The sequence below is a fragment of the Mauremys reevesii genome, linkage group 1 (genome assembly GCF_016161935.1).
Source record: "Mauremys reevesii isolate NIE-2019 linkage group 1, ASM1616193v1, whole genome shotgun sequence".
Taxonomy (NCBI): domain Eukaryota; kingdom Metazoa; phylum Chordata; order Testudines; family Geoemydidae; genus Mauremys; species Mauremys reevesii.
The window spans coordinates 167,785,234-167,810,821 of record NC_052623.1 but is presented as its reverse complement, the minus strand read 5'-3'; the positions used below and the strand labels follow the sequence as shown (position 1 = coordinate 167,810,821).

At 45.9% G+C, this 25,588-nt stretch overlaps 3 long non-coding RNA genes across 3 annotated transcripts; all 3 read left to right on the top strand.

The window, feature by feature from the left end:
• The first annotated feature begins 1,661 nt into the window (after positions 1-1,661).
• On the top strand, positions 1,662-2,970 carry LOC120370615. Its single transcript, XR_005583844.1, has 3 exons — positions 1,662-1,691; positions 2,384-2,410; positions 2,732-2,970. It is a non-coding gene; the product is annotated as an uncharacterized LOC120370615 (long non-coding RNA).
• Positions 2,971-16,003: 13,033 nt separating this feature from the next.
• On the top strand, positions 16,004-19,894 carry LOC120370604. The gene is made up of 3 exons (XR_005583826.1): positions 16,004-16,063; positions 16,514-16,707; positions 19,776-19,894. It is a non-coding gene; the product is annotated as an uncharacterized LOC120370604 (long non-coding RNA).
• A 259-nt stretch (positions 19,895-20,153) lies between these two features.
• LOC120370648 lies at positions 20,154-23,294 on the top strand. Its single transcript, XR_005583860.1, has 3 exons — positions 20,154-20,229; positions 21,943-22,089; positions 23,265-23,294. It is a non-coding gene; the product is annotated as an uncharacterized LOC120370648 (long non-coding RNA).
• The last annotated feature ends 2,294 nt before the right edge of the window (positions 23,295-25,588 follow it).

Sequence of the window (25,588 nt, the reverse complement as noted above, 5' to 3'; positions counted from 1 at the left end):
CAGCTTCATCAATTTTTGACAGCAACAGATTATATGGAAGCCCCTGAGAGACAGGTGAGGACCCTGTCCCTCTCCCCGCTTTACCAAGTAACCCCTGAATGCTCCCTGTGGGGCTCAGCTCTGAGCTGGCCTGGGACAGATGCTATTTTGCTTCATATCCTCTTCGTTGCTGTTTCACTCAGCCCCCGCTGCCCACGGGTCTGACGCCTGACTGGCGCTTTACACTCCTTCAGCTGAAAGGAATGGACTTGTGGGTTAGATCCTAACCAGTATTTTTCTTGGGTGACAGGGAGTCATTTCCATCCTCGCACTCTCTGCTGAGAGCCACTTGGACCTCACCCTGAACGCACTTCAGGAGTTTGGGGCTACAGTGAGCAAGGTTACGATTCCTGGGCTCATCAGCCGCCTGAAGGTAAAGGAGCCAGGGGGTTCTCTCCAACTTCCTCTCCCTCTATAGCAGGGGCAGCAGCCCCAGGGTAGTGTCTGCTCTGCTCAGCTTGCATTGTCCCCCAGTGTGTGCATTCTACGTGACGCCTGCAGTTAAGCAGAGAGGAGCACACTCTGGAGCTGGGGTTCTCTCAAATGATTTTTATCATCTGATGTCTCATGGCTTGAGCGCCCCTCCCATGCACAATGTGTGGGAACTACCTCAGTTGCTTGCATGGAAAAGCATTTAAGGTATTTTTAGCGTTTTTTTAATCCCAGTTAGTAGCTGGAAATGAGGAGGTGTTGCAAGCAACATGTGGCCAACCAACCTGCTTTAGGTAGACCACCAGTGGTCTACGAATGACAATTATGGAACCTGTGATTTAGAGCAGTGGTTCTCAACCTGTCCAGATTAGTGTACCCCTTTCAGGAGTCTGATTTGTCTTGTGTACCCCAAATTTCACCTCCCTTAAAAACTACTTGCTTACAAAATCAGGCATAAAATTATTAAAAAGTGTCATAGCACATTATTACTGAAAATTGCTTATTTTCTCATTTTTACCATATAATTATAAAATAAATCAACTGGAATATAAATATTGTACTTGCATTCTTTGTAGTCTGCTGTAAAACTAGGCAAATAGCTAGATGAGTTGATAAACCCCCTGGAAGACCTCTGCAGACCCTCAGGGGTACACAAGTAGCTCTGGTTGAAAACCACTGATCTAAAGGCTAGAGCAGGAGACTAGGTCTCTGGGCTTCCACTGCTGGCTCTGCCATTTACTCACTGTGCAGCCTTAGGCAAGACATTTAGCGCCTGATCTTATACCCACTAGTGTCAATGACTAAGCTCCCGTGTACTTCACTGCTGTAGGTTCAGCATTTTAGGCTCTCTGTGTCAGAGTTACCTAGTGGGAATGATGGAGATACTAATATCTCCACGCCTCACAGTTATTATATTGCTTAAATACTTTTTGCAAGTGGTTTGAGATCTTTGGCTGAAAAGAGCTTTGCAAGTGCAAGCTGCTATTGCTGCTGTGAGGAATTCCTCGGTCAGCAGCAGATCAGAATTCCAAAGCAAAAGGCATCAGAAGAACTTTCTGATTGTCTAGGACTACCACCATGGGAGAAGAGGCCAGACTCGCAGCACCCTGATGCTGACCTACAGCAGCGTGGCTGTCCATGCTCCAAAAGACCAGCTTCTCTCCCGAGTAGAGGCAGACATCACAAAGAACATCCTTCTCCATTACAGAGCCAGTTGTCAGGTAAGAGTTTTTGCGTGATAAGTGTCACATAACTCAAATTTAAACCTGTAATGGATGGAGCGTGAGCTGTCACATGTTGTATCATTTTTGTTGCTCTTCTTTGTATTCTCTCTAGTTTTTCTATATTCTTCTGAAATTCTGTAGACCTCAGCTACACAGTAATTCAGATGCAGTGACACTCAGGCTATTCAGAATAACACTCTAACTCCTCATATGGATGTGTATCTAGCTCTATCTTTTGCTACCCAAGAGAGACTAGTGCTAGCCTGTATTTAGTTGATTTGCTCACTACTTCCCTTACCTCTTATCTGTCGTCTTGTTTGTCTGTGTGCTTTATTTCTGTTCCCAGGTGCCTGACTGCTGGTCCTGACTCTCATCTCAATGCAACCTCTCCACGTCACTTTGCCATTCAGTACTGCCTTGTCTAACTGAGACTCTCACTTAGGCATTGCCAAAAACAGTTGAACCAAACTGAGATCTTCCAGTAGTTCACAAATGCAAATACTACAGAGGATGGTACCCTGATATTGACCTCTGCAAAACACCCTCTCTGGATACCTTTCCTGCCTTTTGGAAGATTTAACAATAGTGATTTCTCTCTGCTCCATATTCACCAGCCAGGACATTTTGAGGATGTGTGTTATGTGGGACTATCTACATTGCTAATAGCTGTTTTGCATTTCGTTTTTCAGGTGCTGGGCATCACTGTTGCGAACAAGGTACATTCTAAATAATCTGCCCTCAGCTCTTGCATTTTCTGTACACAAGTTGCTTGTTTAAATTGCACAGAGTTTGGTTTCCTGCTACATCAAGCAGGAGTCCTGGCTGCTCTGGTGTAAGTAGGCCTGGATTTATTTGATGAACCTGGGTTTTCTCTTCTGAGGTGGGTGCAGAGCCAGAGTCCACTACCTTCTGGGGTCTGGGGACACCTCTCTCCTCTCCCGAGGCTAGATTTAATTCCTGATCTTTATCTTCTGGACTCTGGTTCTTCTCTCAGTTTCTCATCCACATCCTCTTGTTTCTCCTTCTGGATTATGTAGGACATGAACCTAAAATTAACCCTCATCCAGAATGTCATGGAGATTAGCTGTGCCATCTTGGAGACCAGAGACTCCCAAGAGTTCGAATTCTCATACAAACTGGAGCTCCTTGGCTACATGTTGGTGAGTGATTAGGAGCTTTGAGGACTGAAGTACAAGAGAGTTTGTTGTAATGTAATGAGACTGGTTTTCTGGGGAGATGATATTTTATCCATTGGCTGTGACTGTACTACTGCAGTCTCATGAGCTACCTGCATGGCACCCAGAATGCTGGGTCCATTCTGAGCTTGGCAGGGATGCTGACATATATTGTGGGCTGTAACTGGAAGGAATGGCTTGTGTCTTGTGAGTTCTCTTTCTGTCCTCTGTATAGCCTGCAGATGGCCCTACGGCCCATTTCTGAGGCAGAGAGCCTGCTGGGCACGGTGTCTGTTTATTCCAGGTCTGGCATATGGCCCTGTTTCAGGGTGTGAGAGGAAGGCCTCTCTGCCTTTCAAATCCATTTCCCATTTTGATGTCCCCATTCATGCATTTCAGGACTTCATTAAATAGGAACCACTGGATTCCCTGACATCTCCAGTTCGCTACCAGGCAGTTCTTGCCATTGGACATCTGAGGTAGGCTATTTTCTGCCATATTTCCTGGCACTGTGATGCCTTCTTATTTGTTAATTCATGAAAGTCAGGTTGGGAGCAGTCTAATGCCTGCAGGGTTTGGCTCACCAGGGCCGCCCGGGGGGAGCAAATGAGGCAATTTGCCCCAGGTCCCGGGCCCTGCAGAGGCCCCCAAGAGAGTTTTTTCAGGGCCCCTGGAGTGGGGTCCTTCACTCCGGGGGGCCCTGGAAAACTCTCACGGGGGCCCAGTCTTCGGCAGCAATTCGGCGGCGGGGGGAACTTCCGCCCCGGGACCCACCGCCGAAGTGCTGGGCCTTCGGCGGCAATTCCCCGTCGCCGAAGACCCCAGGCCCCCTGAATCCTCTGGGTGGCCCTGTGGCTCACATGCTGCTCACCAGCAGGACTTCAGTTCTTAAGGATTTGAATGTGTCCATTTGGGGGTTTGTGCTCGAAAGACACAAGATTGGAGGTTGTGGGGCATGCAGTACAATGGAGCAGAGTTCAGATGGGGAGGGAGGTGTCTGGCTAGCTGGCAGGGGGGAGGAAGCTTGTGGGTTTCTCTAAAAGGAGATTTGAAGTTTTAGCTTTACTTCTAGAGGAGCCAATACTTAATAGAGGTGCAAAGTGAAGGGTTGTTTGCACTTGGGGTTCTAGATTGGGACAATCTCTAGTCATTGGACCCATTTCTTTTACTTGGAGGTGGTACTGAGTCTAATACATGACTTTTCTCTCTATCTTTCTTCTGCCAGCAAGCTCAAACCATCTCTGACCATGGAGGAAAACCGTGAGCTCCTTGGTCAGTGCTTCAAAAGTTTATTTCCCCTTCCTCCCTTGGAGAAGATGAAAGAGGAAGACGGGACAGCAAAGGATGCTCTGCATATACAAGTACGTGACAACAATTCTCCTCCGGCACCATCCACTGTATTTCTGCCCAGCAGGCACTGGGTGATGGCAGTCACACATGGCCTCCCTGGCAAGGTTATGGTTAGCTTTCCCCAGCCCACACACACAAATGATCTGTGCTGAGCCTCACTCCTTCTTTTCTGGTTTCAGTCACTCTACGTGAGGTCCTTGGAAGCCCTTGGCAAGCTAGTGGAGACTTTGCTGGAGGAAGAACCAACCGCAGACTGGTTCCAGGAAATGTTTGATGTGAGTAGACCATTGAACCGTGGTGGAGTTTGTTTCTTGTGTTACAGCAGGGAAGAGTCAGAGATTTAGGGGGTCAAGCTTCAGTTGTGGAGGAATTTTCCACAATGGAGTGAATTTTAGGGAGAAAGCACCCAATTCTTCCTGGGATAAGCGGGCATGTGCCCCACTGAAATCCACAGAAGCTATGCCATTTTATGCCAGGGCTGGATTGGGACCAAGTTCTTACAGTGTCATTGACACTACTTGGAGCGGCAAGAAAATCACCACTGCAGTAGCCAAATCCAAGAGAACCAGTTGAAACTGATCACTTCTTCTAAGAGGAATTCATGAATATTGAGTTAAGCCCTGTGTATGGAAACTCATTCAGAGGAAACTTCCTGTTCCTCAGACATGAACAGAATATTGTGAAGGGCTGAGGGGTGGGGAGTTTGATGCACGTTCAGTATAAAAATGAAGTTATAAAAGGAGCTGGGCTGGGGACTTCTCTGCTCTTATTCAAATTAATAAAAGAAATGCTCCTCTCTGTCATTTTGCCAATCAATGTGGGAGAAGTTGCCCAGGAAATAGACCACAGCAGCAGACATCAAACAGCATGCAATGTGCTAGACAGCTCCCATCAGACAGTCTACAGCAGACATCACATACACGGGCCCAGATTCATCTCTCATGTAACTCCTTTGGCTTCAATCACCAGAGGTGAATCTGGCCCCTGGGACTTGTATATCTAAGGGGCTCTTCCATTAGACATGTGATTCCTTTGCTACATGGAGGTCAGATGCTTTGGAGAGGGATTTTAGTGACAATTAAACCTGTTTAAGAGGAACTTTTGGGAGGGATTTTCTGGTACTAACTCTGTCCATTCCCCTGCTCTACCAACAGCTCCTAAGGACATGGTTCAGTTCAGGGAAGGAGTGGGAGAGAGAGAGGGCCTTGCAGGCCAGCACCCAGCTGCTGACTGCCTATCGAGAGACAGTTCATAGCACAGTGAGTATAGCCTTACTCTTCCTTGAGCTGACTTCCCTGCTTACATCAGATCTGACACTCAACGCAAATGCATGAAAAACTCTTCCAGGACAGCAGCTGGGATCTCAAGGTGACTAACATCCCTCTGCTTCCGTAAGAGAGAGGTTTACACAACAATGCTGTGACCACACTGCGGGCAGACTGCAAGAAGTAGAGGGAGACCACCCCCAAACTGACGGCTTATTCTATCATTAGATTCACCAAGTCAACAACAAAAGAGCTTCCACTCTAGTTAATGAGATGCCAAACACGGTCCCTTTTTGGCATTCCAGACCTTGGCTCCCATCTAAACATCCATGTCTTGGAAGAGGGGGGGAGGGATAGCTCAGTGCTTTGAGCATTGGCCTGCTAAACCCCAGGTTGTGAGTTCAATACTTGAGGGGGCCATTTAGGGAACTGGGGTTAAAATCTGTCTGGGGATTGGTCCTGCTTTGAGCCAGGGGTTGGACTAGATGACCTCCTGAGGTCCTTTCCAACCCTGATATTCTATGTCTAATATAGTGAGGGGTTACTGGAAACCTGATTCACCATATGTGGGGTTCACTGATCATAAAGGCCCAGATGCTTATCCCCAGGTCAATGTGAATCTCAGGTCTTCCCCAAATATCACGCTGTCAGCCAATCCTTAACTAAATCTAAGATTTATTGTTAAAAGAAAGAAGAGTTACAAATGGTTAAAAGATCAATATCCAGACAAGTGACTTTCCATGTTCATAGTTCAGGATCACAACAGTGATGGAATAAACTGCTGGTTTGTAAAAGTCTCTCTGGAATCATCCCAACAGATCAGAATCCAAAGGCAGCTTAGATGTAATGTCTGTTAGTTTTTCCAGGCATTTTCCAGGTTCTTCCAAATGATTATTTGGAAGATCTCTGTCCTATGGCTTACACTGTCCCTGTTCAACGTTTAAGCAGACTAGAGATGATAGGATCAGGCCCGAGCCTTCTCTTTTATAGCTATTCTACCAGGCTGACAAGCCTACCTCACAGAAATTGTCACAGAAGGACCTTCCCCCAATGCAGATGGCCTGTTGTACTTTGCTTTGAAGATAATCTTCTATTTCCTGTGCATACACAGTAAACTAGTTACATTCATTCACATAAGGTAATTAGCCGTTCTTCCATTATAACACAGATAGTTAAGCTGAAGATAATGTAGAAATGATTGGTTTCCTGAAGTGTCTTACATCTTAAAATCAAAGGTTAACTGAACACCTTGCATACATAAGTAAGGCAATTAAGCTATGAAAGGGAATTAGCATCTACAAGCTAATTTGGTTACATTGTGAAACTTCTAACAGGTATAGATAACCACAGACAAATACACTTAGCATCTCTTGTTCATTTTTGAATGAGTTGATGATTGCTAGTCTAATACATCTCTTTGAAATTCACATGCAAGTGAACTGTCTTGATACAGTAGAAGTGCCTCTTGTTAAGTTATTATGGGTCATACACAGGTTGACTGGTCTGCCAGTGTCACAAAAATGCATTCTTGGTTCTTATGCTCCCAGGATGCTAAAGCTGAATTTCTATGTAATCAGCTAAGAACATAAACCATAACAGTGGCTATCCTGGATCCCCCAGAAGAATGGTTCATCTACCCAGTATCCTGTCTTCTGACAGTGGTGGGTGCCAGATGCATCAGAGGGAATGAACAGAACAAGGCAATTGTCAAGTGAACCATCCCCTGTTGGACAGTCCCAGCCCCAGCATCTGGCAGTCAGAGGTTTAGAGACATCCAGATCATGGGGTTGCATCCCTGACCATGTTAGCTAATAGCCAGAGATGGACCTATCCTCCATGAACTCATCTCATTCTTTTTGAACCCAGTTATACTTTTGGCCTTCACAACATCTCCTGGCAATGAGTTCCACAGGTTGACTGCATTGTGTGAAGAAATGCTTCCCTTTTTTTGTTTTAAACCTGCTGCCTATTAATTTCATTGGGTGACCCCTTGTTCCTGTGATATGTGAAGGACTAAATAACACTTCCTTATTGACTTTCTCTACACCAATCATGATTTGATAGATCTCTATCATAGTCCCTCTTAGTCGTCTCTTTTCCTAGCTGAAAAGTCCCTGTCTTTTTAATCTCTCCTTATATGAGAAGTTGTCCCATATGCCTAATAATTTTTGTTACTCTTCTCTGTATTTCTTCCAGTTCTAACATATCTTTTTTGAGGTGAGATGAGCAAAACTGCATGCAGTATTCAAGGTGTGGGGGTACTGTAGATTTCTATAGCGGCATAATGATATTTACTGCCTTATTATCAATCCGCTTCCTAATGGTTCCTAACATGTTGTTAGCGTTTTTGACTGCATGTGGAGCAGATGCTTTCAGAGAACTGTACACAATGACTCTGAAGTCTCTTCTTTGAGTGATAACAGCTAATTTAGACCCCATCCGTTTGTATGTACAATTGGGATTATATTTTCCAATGTGCGTTACCCAGTTCAGTACAGGAATCAGAGGCACAATGTTACCAGATGTGCCCATTACTTTGGGGAGGCTCATTAATTAGGGTTACTCTTCTGTGGGGGAAGGGAGGGGTGGGGCGGTTCTGTAATTCTATTACTGTGTTGCTTATGTCACTTGTGTGTTCTACTCCTTCCTTCTACAAGTCCCCTCCCAATGGAGCTCTCCTGCAGGACTAGGTTCCCCAGGGCTAATAAGTAGAACTAGACGAACATGCGTACACACACTAGCAGAGCAAGTCAATCAGCACTCCCCAGCTGATCCCCTCATATGTCCCTGCATTCAGTGGGCTGGGCTGAGCAGCACTTTCAAGCTGGTACCCTCATGTGTCCCTGGTCTCAACAGGCTGGGTTCAGCAGCACTTTCCACTGCTCCCCCCACCCACTTATGTGCCCCAAGTTTAACACATTCCTATCACACTTTCACATTACAATTGTACTGGTGGTAACCCACTTGATGAACAAACCCCACTGTATTTTGGGGTACTACAGGATCTTTAGCTTAGGTACAAGAAGCGCTGCAGAGTAAATGGGGAAGCTAAAAACACAAAAGAGTAAAATTCAGAGAGAGAGAGAAGCAACCAGCTGACCCATAACAGTTATTGATTGAATCATAGTGATAACCACACCAGGAGGGCTAAACAAACATAACAGCTACATTTTAAAGGTTAATACCTGAGGTAGGAAAGAAAACAGAGAGAGAGAGAGATGGATCCCACCCACTCCATGAGGCTTGAACTGGTCGGGGTTCCCAGGTGATGGTGGTCGCTCAGGGTCCTGAGTGCTGGAGACAGGCAGAGCCCCCAGCATGATCAGTCAGGAGATGGAATCCCAGTGGAACTGATGCAGAGTTTGGGTCTATACATCAGAATCCTTACCTGGGCATAGGTAGGGGTTTTGTTGAGAAAATACAATGGTTCAAGGGAGAACACTAGATTTGTTTATGGGTAAACTGATGGCTCAAGGGTTTTCTTTAGGCTAGTCAATAGGAGCTGATCATTCTTGGCTATGGGTGTTGTTTTCTTCCGGGGAGCTCACAAGGCAACTACGCTGCTTCAGTATTTTGGGATATGAGTCAAAGATTTATTACTAGAATTGGTCTGATAATTGCTGAGCTGAGTGTGTGCAGGCGTAGGTTCATTAGCATCTGGAGCAGGGATTCCCATGATTCAATGCGTCCCTGCTTTTCTGGTCCCAGAGTTCAGTGCGGTTCTCTGTTCTTCATTCTTTATGCTAATCCCTATTCCATCTTTCATGCAGTTGAGGCTAGAGAGTTGTCTCTGTTCTTCATTCTGTATGCAAATGGAGATGTCTTAATCTTGTCACCCTTGTCAGGAGGCATCTAGGTGTGTCTCCCCAAACCCTTCATTGTTCTCTGCAAGCCTTTTCTCTGATCGGTTTTGGTTCAAACAGAGATGGGAATTGGGGGTGTCCTTCAGGGGTCACACAAGCTAGATACTGTGCCCTGGTTCCCCAAAAACACAGAGCTGACTGGTATCAACAATAAAGATGGCAAGTGAAGTCTAGTACAGCTGGAGAACGTTCATTCTTCATTCTTTTTTAATTAGACTCAGGAAACTTTTCATCAGTTTGGATCTCTGATTGGAGCAATAGCACCATACAGCTGTGATTCACTGGCCACATCTCGTCAGTGGGTGGTTGACTGTATCAGCTGCCTTCTCTGTATACAAGGTGAGGAGACCATTAGCAGGTATAAGTAATTCTTCAGCTTCTTTCACTGTTGTAATGTCCATTTTTCTGCCTGTCTAGTTCTTTCTGTCCTGTCTGTTGGCACTTAGATAACAGAGTGGTGGGCATCTTGTAAATACCTCATTAGAAGAGACGATTATGATGTGTAAAGAGTGTGGCACACTTCTGGGAACTGTACAAATAATAAATGGTCTGCACCAGGTAGATAACTGCTCAGTTCCTTAGGGCTTCTCTACACAGGGACACTAATAGAGTTAATCCAAATGAACTAAAGGTGTAAATTTTAAAGTGTCATTAAACACGTGTGGATGCTCTGATTCTGAATGAAAATGGCCCTTCTTAATTTAAGTGAATTACATGAATTAAACTAACCTGAAAAAAGGCCCCTTTAATTCTAAATAAGTGTGTCCCCAGAGGTGTTTAATGAAGTTTAACTAATGCAGTTTGAAAATGAATTTGATTAGCTTTCTTGACTTCTCCATGTAAACAAGCCCTTGGTACTAAACATTTTCATTCTCTTTACCCTGCCACTGGCTGTATTGGAGGGGTTTCCTGGAATAATTCTTTAAACAAAAAGTTCTTGCAGCAGCCCTCTGTCATGAGCATTCAAAGCTATTGGAGTAAGTGTAGGCCATTTTCCCCTTTGTGAAAGAGTGGGACAGGGGTAGGCAATCTATGGCACGGGTGCCGAAGGCGGCACTCAAGCTGATTTTCAGTGGCACTCACACTGCCCAGGTTCTGGCCACCAGTCCGGGGGGCTCCGCATTTTAATTTAATTTTAAATGAAGCTTCTGAAACATTTTAAAAGCCTTATTTACTTTACATACAACCACAATTTAGTTATATATTATAGACTTATAGAAAGAGACCTTCTCAAAACGTTAAAATGTCTTACTGGCACGCGAAACCTTAAATTTGAGTGAATAAATGAAGACTCGGCACAGCACTTCTGAAAGGTTGCCGACCCCTGGAGTAGGATGTTCTTTTCACCTAATGGGATAGATCTTGGTTATTATTTAAGGCCATTTCCAATTAGGGTGACCAGACAGCAAATGTGAAACTCATGCAGGACGGGGGTAGGGGATAATATGAGTCTATATAAGAAAAAGACCCCAAAATTGGGACTGTCCCTATAAAATTGGGACATCTGGTGACCCTATTTCTAATTATTATTAATCAGTCCTAAAAACAGTGTTGGTGATTCACAAACAGAATAAGGGACTCCAGTCTTTGAGTGTACAACATAGAAATCCCAGCATTGTTTAGAAGTGACGGATGAGCATGGGTTTCCTGCCGAAGGTTTTGTCCAGCCCCATCTTGAGAGTTTGGTGGAGGGATTCACCTCTACATTGGAACCTCACAGCTACCTGCATGAGTTGTACTTGAATGTGAGATTAGATGTAAATAGTGAGAGCAGAGACACTACTGAAACCAGACACCCCCAGAAAGCTGCTCCAAGCTGAATATGATGCTTGTTCAATCCTGTATCAGTCACAATAACATACCACTACTGTTAACTTTCAGACATTTAGGGTGTAATCCCGACTCCATTATAGTCAACAGGAGTTTTGCCATTGACTTTGATGGGGCCAAGATTTTACACTATGCTGATAACAGCCTAGCACATGGATCCTCCTGTATGAATATCCATGCAGTAGAGGTTCAGTTTCATTAGTCGTTACAGTACTTTTTTTCCTTTTCTCCACTCCAGGCCAGCCCATGAACCTGGGGTCAGCGGAGGAGGAGCTGAGATGTCTCCGTGACGAACTAACAGCAGCTCCGGACCCCGAGGCTCTGTTTCAGGCATCTTCCAAAATGGCCAGGGTAACTGACTCAAAAAACTTGTGCGGATGTTCTAGTGACCAGGCACCCTTCATTTTACATTTACACTTTCATGATGCCTTTCTGTACTTGGAGCGAGCAGTGGGTGCAGGGCATTCGTTGCTAGTAACCAGCAAGATGCTTTTCATAGATGGGTGCCATGAATGCCATGTAAAATCCAGATTCCACAGAATGTTGCACTCCCATGAAAATGCACACGCAGATGCACACACATGTACCTATCCAGCTATCCATGAGAAAAAACTGTATTAGTGGAACATCAAGCTGAGAACCCATCCAGTCTTCATTCTGTCACCTTGTGGGTTTGCCTATATTTGTGAGCATGCCTCTCTTGACTTCATTGTATATGTTGTAAAAAGATGCAGTGTATCTAAGAGAATACAAACTGGAAACTTACCTCCTGCATAGCCGGTACAATGTTGTGCTAACTGTGCAACAGAAGCTTTGCCTCGAACCTGATCTCATTAGTGTAGAATACAAAAATGTAGTATATAGACTATGGAGAGAATTTTAATCCCAAATGGCTAGCTGGACATGAGGCTAATTAACAAATTGTTAATTAATCAGAGGGGTAGCTGTGTTAGTCTGGATCTGTAAAAGCAGCAAAGAGTCCTATGGCACCTTATAGACTAACAGACGTATTGGAGCATGAGCTTTCGTGGGTGAATGCAATTTGCTGATGCATAGATCTTTTTCCATAGAGAAATTAGGCCTCCATTTTTACAAGTGCTGGAGCCAAACATCATTGCAGTCTCTCCTGTTTTTGATTTATTCCCAGGTTGTTAGTGAGTACTTTCCCCCAGAACAGGCCACAGCCTTTATTGAGGCCACAGTGGAAAGTATGCTGTCTGCCAGCCCCACCTGTGCCACGGCAGCTGGACTGTGGATGAAGGTTATACTGAAGGAGTGTGGAGATGCCATGCTCGATAAGGTAAAACGGGAAACTGGAGAGGTTTTCTGCCTAAACTCGAGGCTTTTAGATCTTTGCCCTCATGTGTAATGAACAAAAGTCTTGCTGTTTCTCCCCCTCGGACGTAGAGTCGATTCCATCTCTGTTCTCACCCTAAACTAGGCAACGGCAGAATCAATAGCAATAGACAGAGAGAATCCAAGGGAAAAGGAAGATGGTTGGTTATTTATTTGTCTGGCTTGTTGCCACAGTATTCAGCCAAGAAAGGCTTGAAAAAACAGACTCTGGGGAAAAGACAAGAAGACAGAATGACTGGCACTTGGAGACATCCAGTTCTTAGGAGGCCTATGGCTAAGGGCTACCTGGATAAAAATAGTCCTGTAGTCATTCCCAGTGAGTCTGGAGCCTGAGCTCTTGCCAGGTTTCAGAGCCTGGGCTGCAGCCCGAGCAGGAACAGCTACACTTTTAGCCACATAGTGCAAGCCCCTCAGGCCCAGGTTGACCTGAGCTCTGAAACTCACTGCTGTGGGATTTTTTTAGTGTGTAGACGTACCCTTTAAGAATAGAAGGAGGGAGGGAGAAAACTATAGTGTCTTTGGGATCCACTATTTATATGCCTTATTCTGGAGCCCAGTGCGTTAGGGCTAGATGAAAGGAGCACTCCACAAATGTTCTATCAAGGCTGGTGAAAGGCCTCAGGACAGGGAACCCTCGCAGCAGAACTGCCACGTTTGCACAGTGTTTCGAAGATGTGAAGGGCTAGGAATGAATGAGAGGTCGTCACCTGTTCATAGTCCCAGGCATTTGCACACTGTGTTTAAAGCACTTGCATATTTTGTGCTTGTGGTTGTTTATGAACTGTGCATCCTTCGAGGCAAATGGTTGCATTTGGCTGCTTAAATCACACCTGCAAAATCTGGGCAAGCAAAGCCTTCTTTTGTGCATGCCAGCTGGTTTATTTAATGCATAGCTGGGCACCACCACATTAAATTACCTGGTATGTACAGGGAAACCCCGCTCAGGGGCGGCTCCAGGCCCCAGCACGCAAAGCGCGTGCTTGGGGCGGCACGCCGCGGGGGTGCTCTGCCGGTCGCCTGCGGGAGGTCCACCGGAGCCACGGGTGCCACCGTGCTTGGGATGGCGAAATGGCTAGAGCCGCCCCTGACCCTGCTATAATGCGCCCCGTAATAATGCGAATTCGGCTATAACACGATTGTAAAGTGGCTCCGGCCGCCCCAGGCCAAAAAAAAAAAAGCAGCTGGAGCGCTGCGGAAGCGCAAAAGAGAGAGAGAAAAAAGAGAGAGAGAGAGAGAGAGAGAGGCTTTGTGAAGGGAGAGGGGCTGGAGTGCCCCCAAAGGGGAAAAAAAAGCAAAAAATGGAATGTGCCTTCCCCACTGCCTCTTCCCACCTGCCCCCGCTTACCCTTTTGGTGAGAAGAGCCACTCTCTCCCCAGCTGCTCCTCTCTCTTCCTCTGCCCGTTGCACATCTCCCCTGCTCTCCCCAAGTGTTTCCCTCTCTCACCGCATGGCTGAGAGCTCCCGCTGCTGGAGCTCCACCCTTTCAGTTACTGCGGTGGGCAGTTCGCAAATGCAAGTAGTTTTCTGCCCAAGAGAAATCGACCGGCTTGAAACTGACCAGCTTGAAATGGTAACCCCTGCTATACCGCGACCCCACATTTAGCGCGATCCAATTTTTTGGACCCTGATCATCGTGTTATAGCGGGGTTTCGCTGTATGTGTGTGTGTCAGTGTTAATTTTTACAGCCAAGTGTGGGCAATTGTTGTGGGTTAAAGTTACACAGACATATTTGAACGTTTGTTTCTTGAGGAATTTCTAAAAAATCAGCAAATGTGTAAATAAAGGTTTTGATTCTGTAGAATGAATGGAGAGAAAGAAAAAGGGACATTTCTTTCTGGTTTTGTTCCTTCCAGGTGCCAGCTATTGTGGATATAATATATAGCCACATGGCTACTATCCAGGAGGGCAGCTTGAGGCAATTCCTGCTGGAGGCAGTGTCTATTTTAGCTCACCATCACCTAGAGGCAGTGATCTCCAGCCTACTCAGCAACCATCTGCCAATGGACAGGTATATACCGCTACCTATTGCATTCATCTTGGTAAAACATGGATCCCACAGCTTTACTGGGAGATGTAGGGCTTTATTTAAGCAGCAGACATTTTGGGATAATTCCTGATGGTTAATAGCCTGGGTCTTTCTCCAGGAAGGTCCAAGAGCATGGTAAGGTGGGGTGTGGAGAGAAATTAAGTGTCATTCTGTTTCCATTAATTCATAACTGCTTTGACATCCTAAAGACCTAACTTTACTGGTATAACTGGAGTGTATTGTTAGAAACATCTACTTCTCTAGCAGGGCTGGCTCCAGGGCTTTTGCTGCCCCAAGCAGCAAAAAAAGGGCGGGGAATAAAAAAACCCTGCGATCGCGATGTGCAGCTCTACTCCTTTGCTCTGAGAAGGAGTGAGGGACCAGCCGCCGAATTGCCACCGAAGACCCAGATGTGCTGCCCCTCACCATTGCCTGCCCCAAGCAGCTGCTTGCTGGGCTGGTGCCTGGAACCGGCCTGGCTCTCTAGACACCTGAATTGACCTCACTTTGAAAATTAGCAATTGCTGTTGATTTCCTGGTAGCATGACAGCTTCAAGTCCAATCCCTGGCTGATGATAAAGAATAGGGCCAATATTGTCATCAGACCGCCGCTTGGTATCGGTCAGGGTGTGGCTGCTAGAATAGAGTTGCTGTCCTTGGGATTTAAAACTGGACTGGAAGCAGATCCATCATTTCATTTAAAGGTCCCCAACTGGGTTATCAGTTATCAGTGCTGGAATCTAAGACCATAGGAACGGCCATACTGGGTCAGACCAAAGGTCCATCTAGCCCAGTGTCCTGTCTTCCGACAGTGGCCAGTGCCACATGTCCTAGAGGGAATGAACAGAACAGGTAACTGTCAAATGATCCATCCCCTGTTGCCCAGTCCCAGCTTCTGGCAAACAGAGGGTAGGGACACCCTTTGTGAAGGGGAACTAGGATGGCCATGAATATTCGTTCTCATAATTGTATGTCCAGTTAGTAGAAATGTGGCTTTTCTTTCATCCACTTGCCTTCCAAACCCTGGATCTTTGGGAGCCACATGCTCAGGATTCCATATTTACTGGGAAGTGGTAAAACAGGAACTGAGATTGGCGCTCTGTGTCCTGTCCTTCGGAAGTCTAGTATTAATGGTTAGGCTGCAGTAAGACTAGGTCACTTAACCTAGTTCTGTAACTGGAAACTCAATATTTAAACAGGAGGAGCGTTAAAGGAGGACAGTGCTCCTAACTTTCTCCTCATAGGCAAGGAGAAAAGTTGGTCTTTACTTAAATAGGACACATTCAGTCTGAGCCACAAAAGTGTCCAGGGGTCACATGTAACTTCTGTTAAATTGCAGTTACACCAGTGAGCTGTGGAGATCTCTGGGGGGAGACCCCTTGCTTGCCACTCGAGTCCTACAGGTCCTAATAGAAAAAATAAAGACGTCAACAAGCCAAGAAGAAAGCATCACCTCAGAGACTGAAACTGACAGGCATTTGGCAGCTGCTGAACCTCTCTCAGTAAGTTAGATGACAGACACGCCTTTCAGGCTTTCCTCTGCCCTGTGACAATCCTGCTGCTGGAAAGCTAGAAGTGTGGTAGAATATTGCTGTGTGGGCACTTCTCCTCTGATGTACTGTTTCCCTGAGTCCAGCTCTGCTGTCTGTGGAACAAATACGCAGTTTTAGAGTATGTGGCTGATTTACTTAATAACATCTGGCAATTAGAGAGTCTTTGAACCAGGTTGCTCACAGTGCTTTGCAAATATTCCTTAGGACTCACAACATACCTTGGTAGGTCATACACGTTTTTACAGATGTGGGAAACTGAGCCACGAGTTAAGGGAGTTGCTTGCAGTCATTCAAGTTACCGGCAGAAGTGAAAATTCAGTACAGCTGATATCAGAAGGGGAGAAGAGGATGTGATGGTGTTGGGAGGAGATCTCATTTTTTACCATGCTCTCCTTTCAGGCAACATGTGCCATCTTTGAGGTGGTGTCAGCACAGCAGTCGAGCAAAGCTGTGCAGGAGCTGCTCCCAAAGTTGTTTCCTGTTCTCCTGCAGCAGGTCAGCCGAACCTCAGGACAAAAGATGCCTTTGCCAAGGATAAGCAGCTGGAGCCTATTCCAAAAAGACCAACAACATACTGAGGGCAACCCTTGCCGGTAATTAGAAGGAAGGGAGAGAAACAAAGAATTCCAATAGAGTTGTGTGACACTCCCCAGGAATTTCCAGGGTTATGAGGCACCTTACCATTGCCTGCCCTTAGAGTGAGGAAGTCTTGTCTGTGTCTGCTGTGGGTCAGTTCCCTAAAATGACCAGGCTCTGGCAAAACAAGCACTGCCATCCAGGCCTCCTCAGACCCCAGTCTCTTTGTACAGGTTAGTGATAGGCACACACCAACCCCCGAGTCTTCTGACCGTTCCGTATAGTGTCCAGACCTTTATCCACTGAACACCCACAGAATTACCGGGCGTGCTGTTCCCTATGGAACAGTACACACCAGTTTACTTCTTATACTTTAGACTCTATACTTTATACTTTATTACTTATACTCTATAGTGCAAAACACACAGCACTTAGATATAGTTATAGGGCAAACAAGAACAGAGATGGTCAAAGAACAGAATTTCCAGTGACAGTGAGAAAGAATGCAAGCAAAAAATGGTTACATGTCAAATGAAATCATAACATGGTCCTAGAGACTAAACTTACCCACCAGGTTAACCTCCTGTCTAAAGATGTTTCTCGCCCAACGTTCTCAACCAAGCCTGATAGTGACCCCGCTGTCCGTCTCGCTGTCCATCTGCTTCCTAAGTGAAAGATGCCAGGGTGTCTTCTTTGTCCCCCAAATATACTAGAGCAAACCTTTGAGGTGTACCCCAAAATTGGGTCCCCACTCCCTGTCTCCTTCCTGTTACTTTTCTTTCTTTGAAGTTCTCACAGTCCTGAACTGAATGTGAACCCTACATGCTTAATTTACATGTAAACAAACAGATGGAGAAACATTTCTTGCCTTAAAGAAAACCATTTTTTCACCTTTCCTGGTGACTAGTCCCTAGACACAGATCATAAGAATGTAATTTTCAATGCATAGACATGGCTCTTTACACAGCATCTGTAGATGTGTTTCACAATGATATTGGTGACATGAGCTTTTATTTGAGACTCATTATGGCAATCTTTTAGTGATCTTTTAGCCCCTTAAACCACTGACTCACTCTGGGAATGTCCGCCTCTGCAAATTCCTCTGTAATTTTAACTGCGGGGTCCAGATTAACTGGCTGGTGCCACGTAACCTATACTCAGATATGCTCAGGGTGACTCTGAAGAAACTTCCAGAATCATGCAGTCCATGATCTCCCCCACAGTTTGAGTATGTGGCCTTACCAGTGAGTGGTCCAATCTTTCAATTTCTATGCAAATGCACAGAGGCCTAATCCCTCAATCCATCTTTCAACTCTCCATTTCTGGCAGTACTTTTCTGTGGACAGGCCCCACCTCGTCCAGCATGGCTGCCTTAATCACGTCCTAATCTCTTGCCCGCTAATCACTAAGAGCCATATATGTGCTTCCCCGGTTAAATGGGGTGTCAGTCGAAAGGCCCACATTGTTCTGTCCTTGTGAGGTCTCACCGCTGCTCCTTTAAGAGTAACCAAAACCAGATCAGGGTTGTTCGCAGGTCCCATTTTACAGAGTCTGATCTCCTGTGCCTGGTTTCCATTTCCTGTCATGGGACTTGCCAGACTTTGGAGGAGTTGTTGCCAGACCTGGGCTTGTTCCTGTATAAATTCCTGAAGGCTCTTTTGCTGTTAAACCTACCAGGCAAGCAAAGGCTGTTTTTCTGCCTGGTGGGATTGTTAGAAGGTCTGTGGGGTCTTCTACACCAGCAGTTCTCAACTGGGCCGGTTTTAGGGGGTCCGCCAAGCAGGGCTGGCAGTAGACTAGCTGGGGCTTAGGGCAGAAAGCTGAATCTCTGAGCCCAGCCAGGCTGGAGCCCTGAGGCCCAGCACCTGCACTAAAGCCCCAGCCCCTGCACCCTGTGGAGTTAAAATCTAGAGCCAGGAGCCCCAAACTCTGATGCCTGGCAGGGCAGAGGCCTGGGAGTGGGCCATGGAGTATTTATAGCTTGTTGAGGTGAGAGGAGGCTCAGAAACAGAAAGGTTGAGAACCCCTGTTCTAGACTTCTCCTTGATGCTTCACCACCCATTTCAGTGTGTTCCCTCCATCACCCGGACTGCCAGACCTCTACCCCGGCTTCTCCAGCAGGCTCTCCATTTGTATAGATAACAGGGAAATCCCTGATGAGCCCCCAGCTGTGACAGAGAGGGGTGTTGCACCCCCACATCTTCTACAAACACAGACCACGTTGAGACTTTCTTGCTTGTAAACACCAACGTGAAGTCTATTTAATCCCCCTACCAATACATAGCACCTTTATCTTGTATCTCAACTTTCTAAACTCTTCTCCAAAATGGGGGGAAGGTGTTTCCACTCAGAGAGCTCACTTTGTCAGGCTCTCCCAGCTTTTTGTCTTTCTGTTTCTCTTTGGGTGACCAGACAGGAAGTGTGAAAAATCAGGACAGGGGGTGGGTGGTAATAGGCACCTGTATAAGAAAAAGCCCCAAATATCGGGATATCTGGTCACCCAAGTTTCTTTCTCTGTCTGTTCCCCTCAAAGGGCTCCTGCCCATGTCCTTTTATACAGTTTCCCTGTTAATGGAATGATTGGTTCCATGACTCACTAGCCCCAATCTGACCTCGTAATCAGCTACACCTCTGTCCAATCAGGCTTTCTGTAAGGAACTGAATTAGTACTAATAGTGACCAGAGTGCTGACTCAAGTGCATACCCTCAGCACTCTGTCACATCATATCTGGAGATACAACCCCAAAATATCCACTAGTGATCACCACATTCTATGCCCCCCAGTTTTTGGGTCCTGATTGTGTATCTTTTTTATATCCTTGTACTCTGCTAGTATCCATACTCCTTGCAGAAAGTGAAAAATGACTGCAAAATTTTGTCCCTAGCAAAACTAGTTATATGAGATGTATGAGACAGAAACATACCTCCTGGCATCAAGTCCTTCCAGGGACACTGGTGTCCAGGATATTGCCAGTGGATGAACTGTCGATGAACAGCAGACCTGACAAGTAACCTGGGCTTCCTGACTCTGTTCAGGCTGCACCTTCCTACTGATTGCTGCAGTTCTGTGCCTCTCTTTCCCCAGGTTTTCTGTCCAAGCGTTAGAATCTGTGCTTTCTAAAGCTGGGAATGAGAGACTGGTGAGAGTGCTCAGGACGCAGAAAACATGGATTCTGCTTGAAAACCCCCAGACTCACCATGAGGAGTGTGTCTGCTGGTGAGGTAAGAGATCTAAGAGGCATGATTTTATCCTTGGGAATCAGTAGCAAATAGAGTGGCTGAGAGGGAACCTCCAGTTTATAGCTTTGTGGGGGGTGCCCTGGGTGGAAACACACAGCTCCCACCCATAGATATCAGAGCTGTCTGCTCAGAGCAGCTGAGTTTTTGAAGTGTGCAATCGACCCCATAAGCGGTTTTTTGCCTTCCAGTGGTCTGCTAAGATTTGGACTAATAACACTTGAGATCATCCAGAGCCTCCTCCCTGGGTGAATTCCACAATGGAAAACTTCCGAGTCACCGGCACAGCTTTCCTTGCCCAGGTAAGACACAGGGCTCCGAAGAGCAGTTTCACCATTAGACCATTGTCTGTTTGCCTTTCTTTTAAGGAGTTGTACAGTTCAGTTCATAGGAGTAACTGTCATTTTAGATAGTAGACTGGGTCCCCCTTTATATGGAAACCTGACAAGGAGCTTCATTCTACCTTTCGGAGTCATTCTCTCGCTGATATTTGTATTGCTGTCATTGCCTATACTAGCTACACAACCACAGGTGCTGGCTGAGAGAGATACAGACAGAGTTTGAAGTACTGGACCTCTTCTGCCAAGTCCTAGTGCTGATACTAACCAACAGCTCCTGGTTTTGGTTTCACTCAGCAGATCTTCGGAATGAACCTAGTGTCCTAATACTATAAAACAAGCAACATACAAATACATTCACATCTGTCTTAGGTTCTCATGACGATTGTATCTGAGTACCTCAAAACTCTGTAATGTATGTATGTATCCCCACAACACTCCTGGGAGGCAGGGAAGCACTATTATTCCTATTTTACAGGCAGGGAGCTGATGCGCAGAAGGGCTAAGTGATTTGCCAAGGTCACCCAGGAAGTCTTTGAGGGAGCAGGAATTTGAACCTGGGTCTCCTAAGTCCTAGACAAGTGTGTTAACTGCTGGACCATCCTCCCTTTCTACAGCCCTCCTCTAACATCTGCATCATATTTCCACTTATGCTAAGTAACTATCTTAGGGGCTCATCTGGTTCTAAGGAAAACAATCGATCTGTGCCTGGGATGGGCTGTTCCTGGGCTTTGAGGCTCCTTACAAGAGGCCCCATGGTCCTACTGCACCCTGCCCCAGGAAAAGAGCCACAAATCTGGGTCTGTCTAGAGAGGCCTCATGAGAGCAGCCAATCGGAGCCCATCAGGCTCAGCTAAAAGGAGCTGCAGGGCCTTAGCAGGTCAGTTCCTGCCAGGAACTGGAGGGGCAAGAAATGATGCTGCTCTCTGGCCACAGAAATTCCAGGGATTGCCAGAGTTTGATTCTGGCAGCATTTGCTTAAGTTGGGTTTGCAGGAAGAGAGTCCTTAAGAACTTGAACCTTGAGGTGAGGGTGAAGCTAAAAGTGGCTGGTAGGAAAAAGCAACAATGAACTGAAATCAAGCGGTGCCTAACTACTGTTTACAGGGTCCATGGTTTGGAACCCAGAGTTATGGGCAGGCCTTGGATTCCCTACCACTTACAGTGGCATAAGCCCCAGGAAGGGGACAATGCTTACGGAGAGCTTGAACAAAGAGCAGAATTTCAAGGACCCAGAGTTGGGGCTGGAGACCCTAGTGAGGGCAATGGGACTGTTCTTGACTAGCCCAGAAGGGGTTTATTTGGACTTTGGGACTTAGCCAGAGGCCTGAGCCACAGAAGACTCACTGAGGTCAGCTGGCAGGGTGCACCAGGGGTGAGAAAAGGACTGTGGTACCAGACCTGGCCACTAAGGGGCTCTCAAGAGGTGAGTGGATCCCTATTATAGTGCCCAAAAGGAAAGCTGCATGTTTTTAAGACATTTCTCATTTGTGTGGAATGATAAAGTTAGTGTGTTATGTGCCTCGTATGAGAGGTGTAGCCATATTAGTCTGTATCCACAAGACTGTGGCTATAGGAGGACTCCTTGTTGTTTTTAGTGTATTCTATGCCGGCTCAAATTCTATTCCCAATCTTAAGGATCATATTGGTGCTAATGGACATGTTGATTTTATTTCAGCTAATGAGTGATCCCACGCTCAGGGAGAAGAAGTTGCTTAAGAGTGTCTTACGCATCTTGGAAGAAAGGTCACAGGATAGGAACAGCATTGTCCGTCAGATGGCTGTAAGAGGCCTGGGAAATATAGTCAATGGGGCGCCTGTGAAGGTATGAGAGAATACTGAATAGGATGCAACATAAGTAGAGAATCCAAGGGAAATAATTGCTCAGAGTTTACAGAGGCTGGACACAATGCACTAGGCCAAATTCTGCTCTCTCCCATACCCTAGTCACCTTTTTGCAGTCAATACAGAGCAAGCTGGATCCTTTGGTAAACTGGGCATAAGCAAACAATGTGCACTTTAATGTAACTATATGTAAATGTATACATCTAGGAACAAAAAATGCAGGCCATACTTACAGGACAGGAGACTCTATCCCAGGGAACAATGATGCTGAGAAAAAACTTGAGCCATGGCAGATAATCAGTTGAACATAAGCTCCCAATGCGAAGTTGTGGCCAAAAGGATTGAAATGATCCTTGGAGGCATAAATAGAGGAATCTTGAAGAAGAGTAAAGAAGTTATTTTCCCTCTGAATATGGCACTCATGTGAGTGCTGCTGGAATGCTGTGTCCAGATCAGATGTCCACAATTCAAGAAGGATGCTGATAAATTAGAGGGGATTCAGAGAAGAGTCACAAGAACTATCAAAGGATTGGAAAATATACCTTTAGTGATAGACTCAAGGAGCTCAACCTATTTAGCTTTACAAAGAGAAGGTTAAGGAGTGACTTGAGGACAGTCTGTAACTACTCACATGGGGAACAAATTTTGATAATGGGTTCTTCACATTAGCAAACAATGGTATAACAAGATTCAATGGAGAAAAAGGAAGCTAGATTAATTCAGACTGGTAATAAGGCGTACATTTTAATAGTAATTTTAATTAATCATTGGAACAATTTACCAAAAGTTGTTGTGGTGGATTTTCGGTCACTAGCAATTTTAAAATCAAGATTGGATGTTTTTCTAAAAGATGTACTCTAGTTCAGAGACTATTTCGGAGAAGTTCTGTGTTATGCAGGAGGTCAGACCGGATAATCACAATGAACCCTTTTGGCCTTGGAATCTAAGTAACTAGAAATCTAATAATAGGATTATGCATGTGTATTATGTTACCGAGTTTGGCTCATTGTAGCTAGCACGTGGTCTGAAATATAGCTATAGATCTCAGGAGGGAGAGAGGGTTGATGAAATTCCCACAGCTTCATAACTGCTAAAGAAAAGTTCTTAGAAGTGTGATCAGTGATAAGTTTTCTTTAATGTCGTATGTTTGTACAGGTGAAAAAATACAAGAAGTTTCTTCTGGACATACTGATCAAGGCCTTACATGACGTTTTCAGTTCTGAAGTGATTGGTGAGAGCATGAAAGCACTGGCCAAAGTCCTGAAGGAGCTGAAAGAGAAGGACATTGGTTCTTCCTTCAAAGACCTCACCCAACAGATCCAGGCCTACTTTGACGATGTATGTGAACAGAACTCTCCAACCCCAGTTCAACCGATCTTGATTAGACTCGATTTACGATGTGTGATGTGGACTCCCTGGGCATTGCTCATGTCAGAGTGCAGAGATTTTAGGCCCCAGGGAAGGGAGGTGTTTTACGGAGGAGGAGAACATTAGGAGGATGGGGATGACATCCCTGCTCCCACAGTCTCACCCTTCTGTTCTTGATTGCCACTGAGAACCTCAAAGAAAGTCTGAATACTAGATTAGGTAGCTAGATAACCATGAAAAGGGGGTTACAGAGTGCAATAGAAAGTGTTGGGCCTGCTCTATACTGTTTTTATGTGAGAGGGTTGGAATGATAATTCTGTTTTGCAGAGAATTTTTGAGATTTCAAATTTTGGTTTTGTTCCTATTTGTGGGAACCCCTCCCCCAAACTTCAGAACTCCTTGTGAAACAGAATTACTATTCTCAACCTAGCTCTGTTGGAAGCCTTGGCCCGGGGCAGTCTGCTCTCAGACTATCCTGGTGCTGGGAACCCAGGAAACTCTGGGAGCTAGAGGTGCCAGGGAGTTGCAAATTTGAGATCTAGGACCCCCAGGGTCATAGAATTGGAAGGGAACTCAGGAGGTCATCTAGTCCAACCCTCTGCTCAAAGCAGGACCAATCCTCAGCTTTTTATCCCAGTTCCCAAAATGGCCCCCCAGGGACTGAACTCACAACCCTGGGTTTAGCAGGCCAATGCTCAAACCACTGAGCTATCCTTCCCCCCAAAGCTGGGAGCCTGGAAGCCTATGATCCCAGTCAGCCTGCTAGATTGGCTGCCAAGGAGCTGGATGGGTGTACTGGCAAGACACCAGGCAGGTTTCTAAGGACCCTGCCTGGCTTCTGGAGGAATTTCATCAAAATTGAACTGTCTCTAAAATATTTTCATGAATCAGAAAATTCGAATAAAAAATTGGTTAATTAAAGTTTATCTGACTAGCTGTAGTTGCAATCACTTTACTTTAGCGTAGAAGAGACGGCTGTGTGAGGTGTGTGATGGGATTGTCCCTTACTTACCAAGTTGTGGGGCTTTCTTGGCTGTAGGAGAATGATGGTCTTCGCTCAGTGGCCTTTGTCCTATTTGGCATCCTGGCTCAGTTGACAAAGAAAAAATGGAAGGCCTATTTCGCTGAGCAGGTTCGAAAGAGCTGGGTCATACTTCTGCTGCACCTGCAAGACCCAAGCCCCGAGGTTTCAATGGTAAGACCAACAGTGACTTATTTACTAAGCCAAAGGAATCTTCCTCCCAGTGCCAGGGGAGCACTGCTATTCCTGCTTGTTGTGGAGGCCCAAATTCTCCCCTCAGTTCATTGCCCTCCTGCTGAGTCACTTCCAGCCAGGTTGGTCCATGGCTGCCTCACCAGAATCCAGGATAGGTCATGGGTCTGACCCCTACAGGTCTCTGTTCCTGTCTGACTCTTCACCCCAGGCCCCTGCCTCCCCAGAACAGAGGAGAGACCACAGCTGTGCCTGGTGAAGCAGCTTTCATCGGTATATCTGTTCCCAAAAGACATTGATGCTACCTCCAGGTTTCAGTGGAAGCTCTCCCCTCTATTAGTCATTCCTGCATGTTTCTGCCAGTCACATCCAGATGAATCCTTTTTTGTCCTGGAATAGATGAGCAGTCACGCAGATGAGTTCCCTTTGATTGAACACAGCACTCAGTAGGGAACAAGTCAATGGTGTGACGCTCTTTTTCAGGAATGCAGAGCTACATTTCACCTCTGTTTCCCGTTTTTGGGACTGAAGAGACTCCAACATGCGATCAATAAGCACCTTGGTGGCAGAGCCGAGCTGAAGCCTGAAGAGCTCCAGGTGGACATTTGCAGACACCTTGTGAGTGAGCTGTTGAACTGTAGGAGATTATTGACTGGAGGGTGATGGGAAATGTAAATCTGCCCCAGATTCCCATTTTTTCCACTTCTACCCAGCCACCTGTTCTTTCTCTTATTTACCTGTGGTTCATAAAAGCATGTGCTGGTAGTCAAAGGGCACTTCTAGTCAGAGAGAGCTCATGTGTCCCTGATTTCCTCTAGGCCAAAGAAAATGCAGAACTGCTGGAGAACTTGTACAGCACCACCATCACGTACTTCAGTAACAGCTGGGAGGAGATCCG